A 13,131-nucleotide genomic window follows, 5' to 3' on the forward strand; every position below is an offset into this window, starting at 1 on the left:
CTCTCTTCTTTTCGGTTTTCCTTTCTAGTTAAAATTTTGTAGTATTAAAAGAAAACCCAACAATATTTCTCATTTCTTCTTTTGCTTGTTGGGAGGTTTTGTTGGGGAACATAGCATGCAATTTCAAAAAATTTCCTACGATCACGCAAGATCTATCTAGGAGATGCATAGCAACGAGAGGGGGAGAGTGTGTCCACGTACCCTCATAGACCAAAAGCGGAAGCGTTAGGTTAACATGGTTGATGTAGTCGAACGTCTTCGCAATCCAACCGATCAAGTACCGAACGTATGGCACCTCCGAGTTCAGCACACGTTCAGCTTGATGACGTCCCTAGAACTCTTGATCTAGTAGAGGGTCGAGGTAGAGTTTCGTCAGCACGGCGGCGTGGTGATGGTGATGGTGATGTGATTCGTGCAGGGCTTCGCCTAAGCACTACGATGCTATGACCGGAGGAGTAAACTGTGGAGGGGGCACCGCACATGGCTAAGAGAACAATTGATGTGCCTTTGGGGTGCCCCCGCCCCCGTATATAAAGGAGGGGAGGAGGGCGTGGCCGGCCAAGAGGGGCGCGCCATGGGGGGAGTCCTACTAGGACTCCTAGTCCTAATAGGATTCACCCCCCTTTTTCCTTTCTTCACGAGAGGGAAAAGGAAGGAGAAGGAGTAGGAGAAGGAAAGGGCGATGGCGCCCCCTTCCCTAAACCAATTCGGCCTCCTCCCTTGTGGGGGGCGCACCAGCCCCTTCTGGGCTGGTTAGCCTCCCTCCTATGGCCCATATGGCCCATATCTTCCACCGGGGGGTTTCGGTAACCCCTCCGGTACTCCGGTATGTACCTGATACACCCCAGAACCCTTCCGGTGTCCGAATACTACCTTCCAATATATCAATCTTTACCTCTCGACCATTTCGAGACTCCTAGTCATGTCCGTGATCTCATCCGGGACTCCAAACAAACTTCGGTCACCAGAAAACACATAACTCATAATACAAATCATCATCGAACGTTAAGTGTGCGGACCCTACGGGTTCGAGAACTATGTAGACATGACCGAGACACATCTCTAGTCAATAAACAATAGCAGAACCTGGATGCTCATATTGGTTCCTACATATTCTACGAAGATCTTTAACGGTCAAACTGCAATAACAACATACGTTATTCCCTTTGTCATCGGTATGTTACTTGCCCGAGATTCGATCATCGGTATCCTCATACCTAGTTCAATCTCGTTACCGGCAAGTCTCTTTACTCATTCCGTAATGCATCATCCCGCAACTAACTCGTTAGTCACATTGCTTGCAAGGCTTATCATGATGTGCATTACCGAGAGGGCCCAGAGATACCTCTCCGATACTCAGAGTAACAAATCCTAATCTCGATCTATGCCAACCCAACAAATACCTTCAGAGACACCTATAGAGCATCTTTATAATCACCCAGTTATGTTGTGACGTTTGATAGTACACAAGGTGTTCCTCCGGTATTTGGGAGTTGCATAATCTCATAGTCAGAGGAATATGTATAAGTCATGAAGAAAGCAATAGCAATAAAACTTAACGATCATTATGCTAAGCTAACGGATGGGTCTTGTCCATCACATCATTCTCTAATGATGTGATATTGTTCATCAAATGACAACACATGTCTATGGTCAGGAAACTTAACCATCTTTGATTAACTAGTTAGTCAAGTAGAGGCATACTAGGGACTCTCTATTTTGTCTATGTATTCACACATGTACTAAGTTTCCGGTTAATACAATTCTAGCATGAATAATAAGCATTTATCATGATATAAGGAAATATAAATAACAACTTTATTATTGCCTCTAGGGCATATTTCCTTTAGTCTCCCACTTGCACTAGAGTCAATAATTTAGATTACATAGTAATGATCCTAACACCCATGGAGTCTTGGTGCTGATTGATAACCCAGAAGTATAGGGGATCACAACAGTTTTCGAGGGTATAGTATTTAACCCAAGTTTATTGATTTGACACAAGGGGAGCCAAAGAATATTCTCAAGTATTAGCAGCTGAGTTTTCAATTCAACCACACCTGAAAACTTAGTATCTGCAGCAAAGTGTTTAGTAGCAAGGTAATATGATAGTGGTGATAACGGTAGCAAAAGGTAACAGTAGTAAAAGCAATGTTTTTGGTATTTTGTAGTGATGATAGCAATAGCAACGGGAAAGTAAATAAGCGAAGAACAATATATGGAAAGCTCATAGGCAATGGATCAGTGATGGAGAATTATGCCGGATGCGGTTGTCATGTAACAGTCATAACCTAGGGTGACACAGAACTAGCTCCATTTCATTGATATAATGTAGGCATGTATTCCGAACATAGTCATACGTGCTTATGGAAAAGAACTTGCATGGCATCTTTTGTCCTACCCTCCCGTGGCAGCGGGGTCCTTACGGAAACTAAGGGATATTAAGGCCTCCTTTTAATAGAGAACCGGAACAAAGCATTAACACATAGTGAATACATGAACTCCTCAAACTACGGTCATCACCGGTAAGTATCCCGATTATTGTCACTTCGGGGTTAACGGATCATAACACATAATAGGTGACTATAGACTTGCAAGATAGGATCAAGAACACTCATATATTGATGAAAACATAATAGGTTCAGATCTGAAATCATGGCACTCGGGCCCTAGTGACAAGCATTAAGCATAGCAAAGTCATAGCAACATCAATCTCAGAACATAGTGGACACTAGGGATCAAACCCTAACAAAACTAACTCGATTACATGCTAGATCCCATCCAACCCATCACCGTCCAGCAAGCCTACGATGGAATTACTCACGCACGGCGGTGAGCATCATGAAATTGGTGATGGAGGATGGTTGATGATGACGATGGCGATGGATTCCCCTCTCCGGAGCCCCGAACGGACTCCAGATCAGCCCTCCCGAGAGGATTTAGGGCTTGGTGGCGGCTCTGTATCGTAAAACGCGATGATTTCTTCTCTCTGATTTTTTTCTCCCCGAAACTCAATATATGGATGTGGAGTTGGAGTCGGAGAGGCAACAGGGGGCCCACGAGGTAGGGGGGCACGCCCCCCACCCTCGTGGCAAGACGGTGGGCCCCCTGGCCTTCATCTTTGGCAGGTATTTTTCTTATTTTCTGAAAAGTGTCTCCATGAAGTTTCAGGTCATTCCGAGAATGTTTGCTCCTGCACATAAATAACACCATGGTAATTCTACTGAAAACAGCGTCAGTCCGGGTTAGTTCCATTCAAATAATGCAAGTTAGAGTCCAAAACAAGGGCAAAAGTATTTGGAAAAGTAGATACGTTGGAGACGTATCAACTCCCCCAAGCTTAAACCTTTGCTTGTCCTCAAGCAATTCAGTTGACAAACTAAAAGTGATAAAGAAAAACTTTTGCAAACTCTGTTTGCTCTTGTTGTTGTAAATATGTAAAGCCAGCATTCAAGTTTTCAGCAAAGATTATAACTAACCACATTCGCAATAACGCATAGGTCTCAAGTTTACTCATATCAATAGCATAATCAACTAGCGAGCCATAATAATAAAACTCGGATGACAACACTTTCTCAAAACAATCATAATATGATATAACAAGGTGGTATCTCGCTAGCCCTTTCTGAGACCGCAAAACATAAATGCAGAGCACCTTCAAAGACCAAGGACTGACTAGACATTGTAATTCATGGTAAAAGAGATCCAATCAAGTCATACTCAATGTAAACTAACAATAATGAATGCAAATGATAGCAGTGCTCTCCAACTGGTGCTTTTTAATAAGAGGATGATGACTCAACATAAAAGTAAAAAGATAGGCCCTTCGCAGAGGGAAGCAGGGATTTGTAGAGGTGCCAGAGCTCAGTTTTGAAACAGAGGTGAATAATATTTTGAGCGGTATACTTTCATTGTCAACATAACAACCAAGAGATGGCGATATCTTCCATGCTACACACATTATAGGCGGTTCCCAAATAGAATGGTAAAGTTTATGCTCCCCCTTCCACCACAAGCATCAATCCATGGCTTGCTCGAAACAACGAGTGCCTCCAACTAACAAGAGTCCCAGGGGGAGTCTTGTTTGCAATTATTTTGATTTAGTTTGCATAAAGCATGGGACTGGGCATCCCAGTGACCAGCCATTTATCTCGTGAGTGAGGAGGGGAGTCCACTCCTCTTGAGAATAACCCGCCTAACAATGAAGATACAGACAACCCTAGTTAATACATGAGCTATTCGAGGATACAAAACATGATATTTATTTGAAGCTTTAGAGTTTGGCACACACAACTTTACTTGGACGGCAGGTAGATACCGTATATAGGTAGGTATAGTGGACTCATGTGGAATAACTTTGGGGTTTAAGGGTTTGGATGCACAAGCAGTATTCCTGCTTAGTACAAGTGAAGGCTAGCAAAAGACTGGGAAGCGACTAGCTAGAAGAGCGACAACAGTCATGAACATGCATTAAAATTAATCAACACCGAATGCAAGCATGAGTAGGATATAATCCACCATGAACATAAATATCGTGAAGGCTATGTTGATTTTGTTTCAACTACATGCGTGAACATGTGCAAGTCAAGTCACTTAAATCATTCAGAGGAGGCTACCACCCTATCATACCACATCATAACCATTTTAATAGCATGTTGGCACGCAAGGTAAACCATTATAACTCATAGCTAATCAAGCATGGCACAAGAAACTATGATCTCTAGTTGTCATTGCAAACATGTTTATTCATAATAGGCTGAATCAGGAACGATGAACTAATCATATTTACAAAAACAAAAGAGGTCGAGTTCATACCAGCTTTTCTCATCTCAGTCAGTCCATCATATATCATCATAATTGCCCTTCACTTGCACGACCGAACGATGTGAATAATAATAATAGTGCACGTGCATTGGACTAAGCTGGAATCTACAAGAATTCAATAAACAGGAGAAGACAAGGCAATATGGGCTCTTTTGTCAGATCAACAATAATGCATAAAAGAGCCACCTCAACAATTTAATTATGGTCTTCTCCTATCGACCCCCAAAGAAAAGAAAAGAAATAAAACTATTTACACGAGAAAGCTCCCAACAAGCAAAAGAAGAACATGAAATCTTTTTGGGTTTTCTTTTTAATTACTACTACAAGCATGGAAAGTAAACTAATTAAAATCTACAACTATTTTTTTGGTTTTTCTTAAGGTTTATTAAACACACAAGAAGGAAGCATAAAATGGGAAATAAACTAGCATGGATGATACAATAAAAAAGTATGAGCACCGACATCTAGCAATGAGTGTGTGAGCATAAATGTAATGTCGGTGGGAAATACGTACTCCCCCAAGCTTAGGCTTTTGGCCTAAGTTGGTCTATGGCCACGGCTGGCCTGGCGGATATCCATAATAATAGTTGTTGGGGTCGTACTGTGATGCCGCAGCTATCGCCTGCTGAGCTGCAGCGTGGCGACGAGCGGCCTCCTCTCTCCTCTCGTACTCATCTGCCTCCTCTCTGGTAATAGTATATCCTCCTCTTGCCTGATAATCAAAGAAAGCAGGAGCAGGGAGAGTAATACGGACAACACGGCGTCTGTTAAAGATTATTCAATACTGGAGAGGTGATTCGTTCCTCTCGACAAACTGGTGGTGAACCATAGCATTAAAATCTAGATAGGCAGGAGGTAATACATCTATACCAAGAAAATTAGCTATGCGGGTTGCATAAATTCCACCAAAGAAATCTCCATTACGTCTATTAAGATGCAACCTATGTGCAAAAATGGCTCCCAAATTATATGATTTGTCTCCTAACACAGCATTCCTAAGAATACTGAGGTCAGGGACACACACGTGACATGCTTCATCTTTACCATTTATGCATCTGCCTACGAAGAGAGCAAAATAATGTATGGCAGGAAAGTGAATGCTCCCTATGGTAGCTTGTGTAATATCTCTAGATTCTACCATAGTTATATCAACAAGAAAATCTCTAAATTCAGATTTGCGAGGATCCCTTATACTACCCCATTGTGGAAGTTTGCATGTAGTGGTAAAATCCTCTAAGTCCATGGTATAAGATTTACCATAAAGATCAAACATGACAGTTGGAGAATTACGTGAAGTGGAAAATTCAAACCTCCTAACAAAGGAGCTAGTGAGCTCATGATACTGACTGCACTTCTCTTCCTCGAAGCTCACGAGATCAGCGTTACGCAAATATGCGTTGAATTCTTCTTTTATTCCCGCTTGATCCATAAAATTTTCAGAAGGCCACTCACAAGGATGCACTGGAGCGTCTCTCGGTGGCTCTTCGTCAACATCACGCATTGCAAGCCTGGGTCCTTGCTTCTTTGAAGAACCACCTTGGAACATTTTCCTAAGCATTTTTCTTCCTCTGAAAAATTCTGAAATTTTTTAGTAACTTCAAAATAAAAGTAAACCAAAATCAATAACATTGATAGTAACTACTCCTACAAGTGCCTAGAGCCTATATCATGCATCAAAACTACTTGGAGCCATATAAATTTGACATGCAAGCTCAAGAATAGGGTCACCTAAGCAACAAAAATTTGCAATGAATAAAGCACTAGGACAAAAACTAATTGGATCAATGGAGGAGTCACATACCAAGGAACAATCTCCCCAAGCAGTTTTGTGAGAGGTGCTTTGAGCAAGGAGATCGAAAATGGCAGCAAAACGAGCTTGGACTCGGGTTTGAGCTGGTTTTTCGTGTTTGGGGGAGGAAGATGAAGTGTGTGGGTGAAAGAATAAGCGGAGGAGGGCCACCGTGGGCCCACGAGGTAGGGGGCGCGCCCTAGGGGGGTGGGCGCGCCCTCCACCCTCGTGGCAAGGTGGTTGGCCCCGCTGGTGTGTTCTTTGTTCCATAAATCCTCAAATATTCTAAAAAAATCATATTTAATTTTCAGGGCATTTGGAGAACTTTTATTTTCGAGGCATTTTTATATTGCACGGATAATCCGATAACAGACAGAAAAATATTTATTTTTATTTTATTTAATATAAATAACAGAAAGTAAAAGTGGGGTACAGAAGGTTGTGCTTTCTAGTTTCATCCATCTCATGATCATCAAAAGGAATCCACTAACAAGGTTGATCAAGTCCTGTTAACGAACTCATTCCGAATAACATGGAACCGGAGAAATTTCGAATAACACTATGTTACCTCAACGGGGATATGCACATCCCCAATAATAAGAATATCATATTTCTTCTTGACAGTAGGAAGAGGAAATTCAAAACCTCCAAATATAATCGATGGAATTTTTCCAATAGAGTTGATACTATGAACTTGAGGTTGTTTCCTCAGAAAGTGTACCGTATGCTCATTGCCATTAACATGAAAAGTGACATTGCCTTTAGTGCAATCAATAACAGCCCCTGCAGTATTCAAAAAGGGTCTTCCAAGAATAATAGACATACTATCGTCCTCGGGAATATCAAGAATAACAAAGTCCGTTAAAATAGTAACGTTTGCAACTACAACAGGCACATCCTCACAAATACCGACAGGTATAGCAGTTGATTTATCAGCCATTTGCAAAGATATTTCAGTAGGTGTCAGCTTATTCAAATAAAGTCTACGATATAAAGAGAGAGGCATAACACTAACACTGGCTCCAAGATCACATAAAGCAGTTTTAACATAATTTCTTTTAATGGAGCATGGTATAAAGGGTACTCCTGGATCTTCAAGTTTCTTTGGTATTCCACCCTTAAAAGTATAATTAGCAAGCATGGTGGAAATTTCAGCTTCCGGTATCTTTCTTTTATTTGTAATAATATCTTTCATGTACTTAGCATAAGGATTGGTTTTGAGCATATCAGTTAATCGCATACGCAAAAAGATAGGTCTAATCATTTCAGCAAAGCGCTCAAAATCCTCATCATCCTTTTTCTTGGATGGTTTGGGAGGAAAAGGCATGGGTTTCTGAACCCAAGGCTCTCTTTCTTCACCATGTTTCCTAGCAACAAAGTCTTTCTTATCATAATGTTGATTCTTTGATTGTGGGTTATCAAGATCAACAGCATGTTCAATTTCTACATCATTATCGTTACTAGGTTGAGCATCATCATGAACATTATTATTAACATTATCATTAGTTTCAGGTTCATTACCATATTGTGTTTTAGCATCAAAAATAGAAATATCATTTGGATTCTCAGATGTTTCAACAATAGGATCACTAGAAGCATGCAAAGTCCTATCATTTTTCTTTTTCTTCTTTTTAGAAGAACTAGGTGCGTCTAAATTATTTCTCTGAGAATCTTGCTCAATTCTCTTAGGGTGGCCTTCAGGATACAAAGGTTCCTGAGTCATTCTACCAATTCTAGTAGCCATTCGGGTTATCAAGACCATGAGTTTCTTCAATAGGTAAAGGATTTCGATTATATGTTTCTTCAACAGGCGGTAAATTAAGACCGTGTATTTCTTCGATAGGAGGTAAATTCTTAACATCTTTAGCTTTAATACCCTTTTCTTTCATAGATTTCTTTGCCTCTTGCATATCTTCAGGACTGAGAAATAGAATACCCCTCTTCTTCGGAGTTGGTTTAGGAATAGGCTCAGGAATTGGCTCCGGAGGTGTCCAATTATTTTCATTTGTCAACATATTATTCAATAGAATTTCAGCTTCATCTGGTGTTCTTTCCCTAAAAATAGAACCAGCACAACTATCAAGGTAATCTCTGGAGGCATCAGTTAGTCCATTATAAAAGATATCAAGTATTTCATTTTTCTTAAGAGGATGATCAGGCAAAGCATTAAGTAATTGGAGAAGCCTCCCCCAAGCTTGTGGGAGACTCTCTTCTTCAATTTGCACAAAATTATATATATCCCTTAAAGCAGCTGTTTCTTATGAGCAGGGAAATATTTAGCAGAGAAGTAATAAATCATATCCTGGGGACTACGCACACAACCAGGATCAAGAGAATTAAACCATATCTTAGCATCACCCTTTAATGAGAACGAAAATATTTTGAGGATGTAAAAGTAGCGAGTTCTCTCATCTTTAGTAAACAGGGTAGCAATATCATTCAATTTAGTAAGATGTGCCACAACAGTTTCAGATTCATAACCATGAAAAGGATCAGATTCAACCAAAGTATATCAGGATCAACAGAGAATTCATAATCCTTATCAGTAACAAAGATAGGTGAAGTAGCCAAAGCAGGGTCAGGTTTCATTCTATCATTTAGGGATTGCTTACTCCATTTAGCTAATAATTTTTTAAGTTCAATTCTATTTTTGCAAGCTAAAATGGCTAAAGAAGCATCTTGATCAAATACATAACCCTTAGGAATAGCAAGTGGTTCTTCATCATCACTTTCATCAGTATCATCAGATTCAATATTTTCAATTTCTCTAGCCCTAGCAAGTTGTTCATCAAGAAAATCACTAAGTGGCATAGTAGTATCAGGCATAGAGGTAGTTTCATCATAAGTATCATGCATAGCAGAAGTGGCATCATCAATAACATGCGACATATCAGAATGAATAGTAGAATCAGGTGTAGGTGTCGCAAACTTACTCATAACAGAAGGTGAATCAAGTGCAGAGCTAGATGGCAGTTCCTTACCTCCCCTCGTAGTTGAGGGATAGATCTTGGTTTTTGGATCTCTCAAATTCTTCATAATGATAAGCAGATATATATCCCAAGTGACTCAAAGAATAGAGCTATGCTCCCCGGCAACGGCGCCAGAAAATAGTCTTGATAACCCACAAGTATAGGGGATCGCAACAGTTTTCGAGGGTAGAGTATTTAACCCAAATTTATTGATTCGACACAAGGGGAGCCAAAGAATATTCTCAAGTATTAGCAGTTGAGTTGTCAATTCAACCACACGTGGAAACTTAGTATCTGTAGCAAAGTGTTTAGTAGCAAGGTAATATGATAGTGGTGATAACGGTAGCAAAAGGTAACAGTAGTAAAAACAATGTTTTTGGTATTTTGTAGTGATGATAGCAATAGCAACGGGAAAGTAAATAAGCGAAGAACAGTATATGGAAAGCTCATAGGCAATGGATCAATGATGGAGAATTATGCCCGATGCGGTTCATCATGTAACAATCATAACCTAAGGTGACACAGAACTAGCTCCAGTTCATTGATATAATGTAGGCATGTATTTCAAACATAGTCATACGTGCTTATGGAAAAGAACTTGCATGTCATCTTTTGTCCTACCCTCCCGTGGCAGCGGGGTCCTTACGGAAACTAAGGGATATTAAGGCCTCCTTTTAATAGAGAACCGGAACAAACCATTAACACATAGTGAATACATGACTCCTCAAACTATGGTCATCACTGGTAAGTATCCCGATTATTGTCACTTCGGGGTTAACGGATCATAACACATAATAGGTGACTATAGACTTGCAAGATAGGATCAAGAACACTCGTATATTGATGAAAACATGATAGGTTCAGATCTGAAATCATGGCACTCGGGCTCTAGTGACAAGCATTAAGCATAGCAAAGTCATAGCAACATCAATCTCAGAACATAGTGGACACCAGGGATCAAACCCTAACAAAACTAACTCGATTACATGATAGATGCCATCCAACCCATCACCGTCCAGCAAGCCTACGATGGAATTACTCACACACGGCGGTGAGCATCATGAAATTGGTGATGGAGTATGGTTGATGATGACGATGGCGACGGATTCCCCTCTCTGGAGCCCCAAATGGACTCCAGATCAGCCCTGCCGAGAGGTTTTAGGGCTTGGCGGCGGCTCCATATCGTAAAACGCGATGATTTCTTCTCTCTGATTTTTTTCTCCCCAAAACTCAATATATGGAGGTGGAGTTGGAGTCGGAGAGGCAACAGGGGGCCCACGAGGTAGGGGGCGCGCCCCGACCCTCGTGGCAAGACGGTGGGCCCCTGGCCTTCATCTTTGGCATGTATTTTTCTTATTTTCTGAAAAAAGTGTCTCCGTGAAGTTTCAGGTCATTCTGAGAACGTTTGCTCCTGCAATAAATAACACCATGGTAATTCTGCTGAAAACATCGTCAGTTCCATTCAAATCATGCAAGTTAGAGTCCAAAACAAGGGCAAAAGTGTTTGGAAAAGTAGATACGTTGGAGACGTATCACTGATCATGTTTAGCTCGCAGAAGAGGCTTAGTCAACGGGTCTGCGACATTCAGATCCGTATGTATTTTGCAAATCTCTATGTCTCCCCCTTGACTTGATTACGGATGGAATTTGTCTGGGATATACCCCGCGGTATGACCCGGCTGGATGTATAACCCAGCCGGACTTGGCGACTCACTAATGACCCGCCCTGACTGGATGACACATTAAGTGACCCGCCCGATCCTGGCGACTTATGGGTGACCTGGCAAGCGGATCAGAGGAGCGACAAGACCCGGGGGCCCGGGAGTCTCAAGGCCCAGAAGGTCGGCTTACGTTATGGTAGGCCACCTTAAGAGGAAAAGCGTGAGGAATATCTCCCTTACAAGGAATCAAGAACCGGACTTGTATCCGACTTGTAGTAGAAGACAGGTTAGTCCTAATCCTATTTGTACTCCACATGTAATACGCCCCTCTAACTTATATAAGGAGGTGCAGGGCTCCCCAGAGAGAGACAGAAAACAAGAAACAAGATCTAGGGCTAGACGCAAAGAGCCGGCTTACCGGCGACTCTCTCGTGACCATAATGAGACCTAGCCACAAACAGCATGTAGGGTTATTATCGGATGATGTTTCCCGGGGCCCGAAGCTGTCTAAATCCTCGTCTTGTGTGTTGCGTCTCTCAATTCCGCTCAACCCCTTCAAGCTACCACATAGATGCGTTGGCCTCACCACTAAGTCCTTTCATGAGGACATCTGCCGTGACAATTCCACAACAGTTGGCACCCACCGTGGGGCTGGCGCATGATGGTGTTGAGTTCTTGGAGGGATCTTCTTGAGGGATCGAGAAGCTCGCGACTTTTTAGATGAAAAAGCGCCAGCACGGAAGCGTGCAGGGTAATCCGACGCGTGACAACCTCGGTTTGCAATTTTTCTGCCGCCCGCCGACCCAGCGATCCGTCGAGTTAGAAGACGAATCGGTATGTGCTACAATAGCTGTCCTTGCGTGTTAAGAAAAACATCAAACATTGCAGCGGGCTCTGCCTCCGATTGCGGCCGGGTACCCTGTATGAGTCGATTTCGCCCTGTCAGGATGTTCCCGTCTTCTACAGTTGAAGCCTCTCAGCCGCTGCTGTGTTCTACCTAAACCGCAACTGTGGTTATCTTTTTCTTGCCTCTGTCGCAAGTCGCCAGGCACGCCTCCACCTGCAAGGGAAAAGCTGCAGCCTGATGTAGTGCGCCGCTACGAGACAAACCAGTGATACTAGTCCACTACTAGTAATAAACAATTCAGCAGAGGAGGTGCTAGTACTTGGTGACATAACCTTACGTGAAGCATCAATCAATCAAACAAAAGGCTATGCATGTATGTACATCTTGGATGTGATTAAGGCCTCAATCCGAGTCACCGCCGTGGTATTAAAATCGACACCGAGTTGTTTCAGCTCCAGGTGACCTTCGCTTCTCCGAACAGTCTCCGCCTTTGAGCCGCCCTGATGGCCAGTTTCCGCTGCGTTTTCACCGGCGTGCCAAGCCGCCACGGCCTCTGCCAGAGCAGGCCTCGGGCAGCCCTAGCATGACGAAGACAGGGACAGAGATGGATTCATACTTTGCTTTGACCTCGTTCCAAGCCGCCCTGCATGAACCTCTCGACACTCGGAGCCTTGCCAACCGCGCCTCGACTGCCGGGTTGCTTCCGCCGGTCTCCGTCTTCGCCTCTAAATCGCCGCTGTGTTCCGGGTTGCACCAAGGCCTCAATTCTTGCACGGAGAAAGCTATACTAGTCATTCCTGTTCTATCCATGTACGTGGATTGATGAAGGCAAGTGTTTTCTGCATGTTCAAGGATTTCTGCAAACAACTGCCAGTCGGTCGGAAGGATTACGAGAACCAGACGCACACATGAATCGAAAAAAAGAGGGTCAACATGACCCGGAGGGTCCTTCTTTGAGCAGCCGAGTTCCGGTTCTGCTGTGGTGGGGGCCTACACATAGCCTCGTAAGCCGCCACTTTGCCTCTGCTGTTTGCAAGAGGA

Source organism: Triticum dicoccoides, chromosome 1A (genome assembly GCF_002162155.2).
Source record: "Triticum dicoccoides isolate Atlit2015 ecotype Zavitan chromosome 1A, WEW_v2.0, whole genome shotgun sequence".
Taxonomy (NCBI): domain Eukaryota; kingdom Viridiplantae; phylum Streptophyta; class Magnoliopsida; order Poales; family Poaceae; genus Triticum; species Triticum dicoccoides.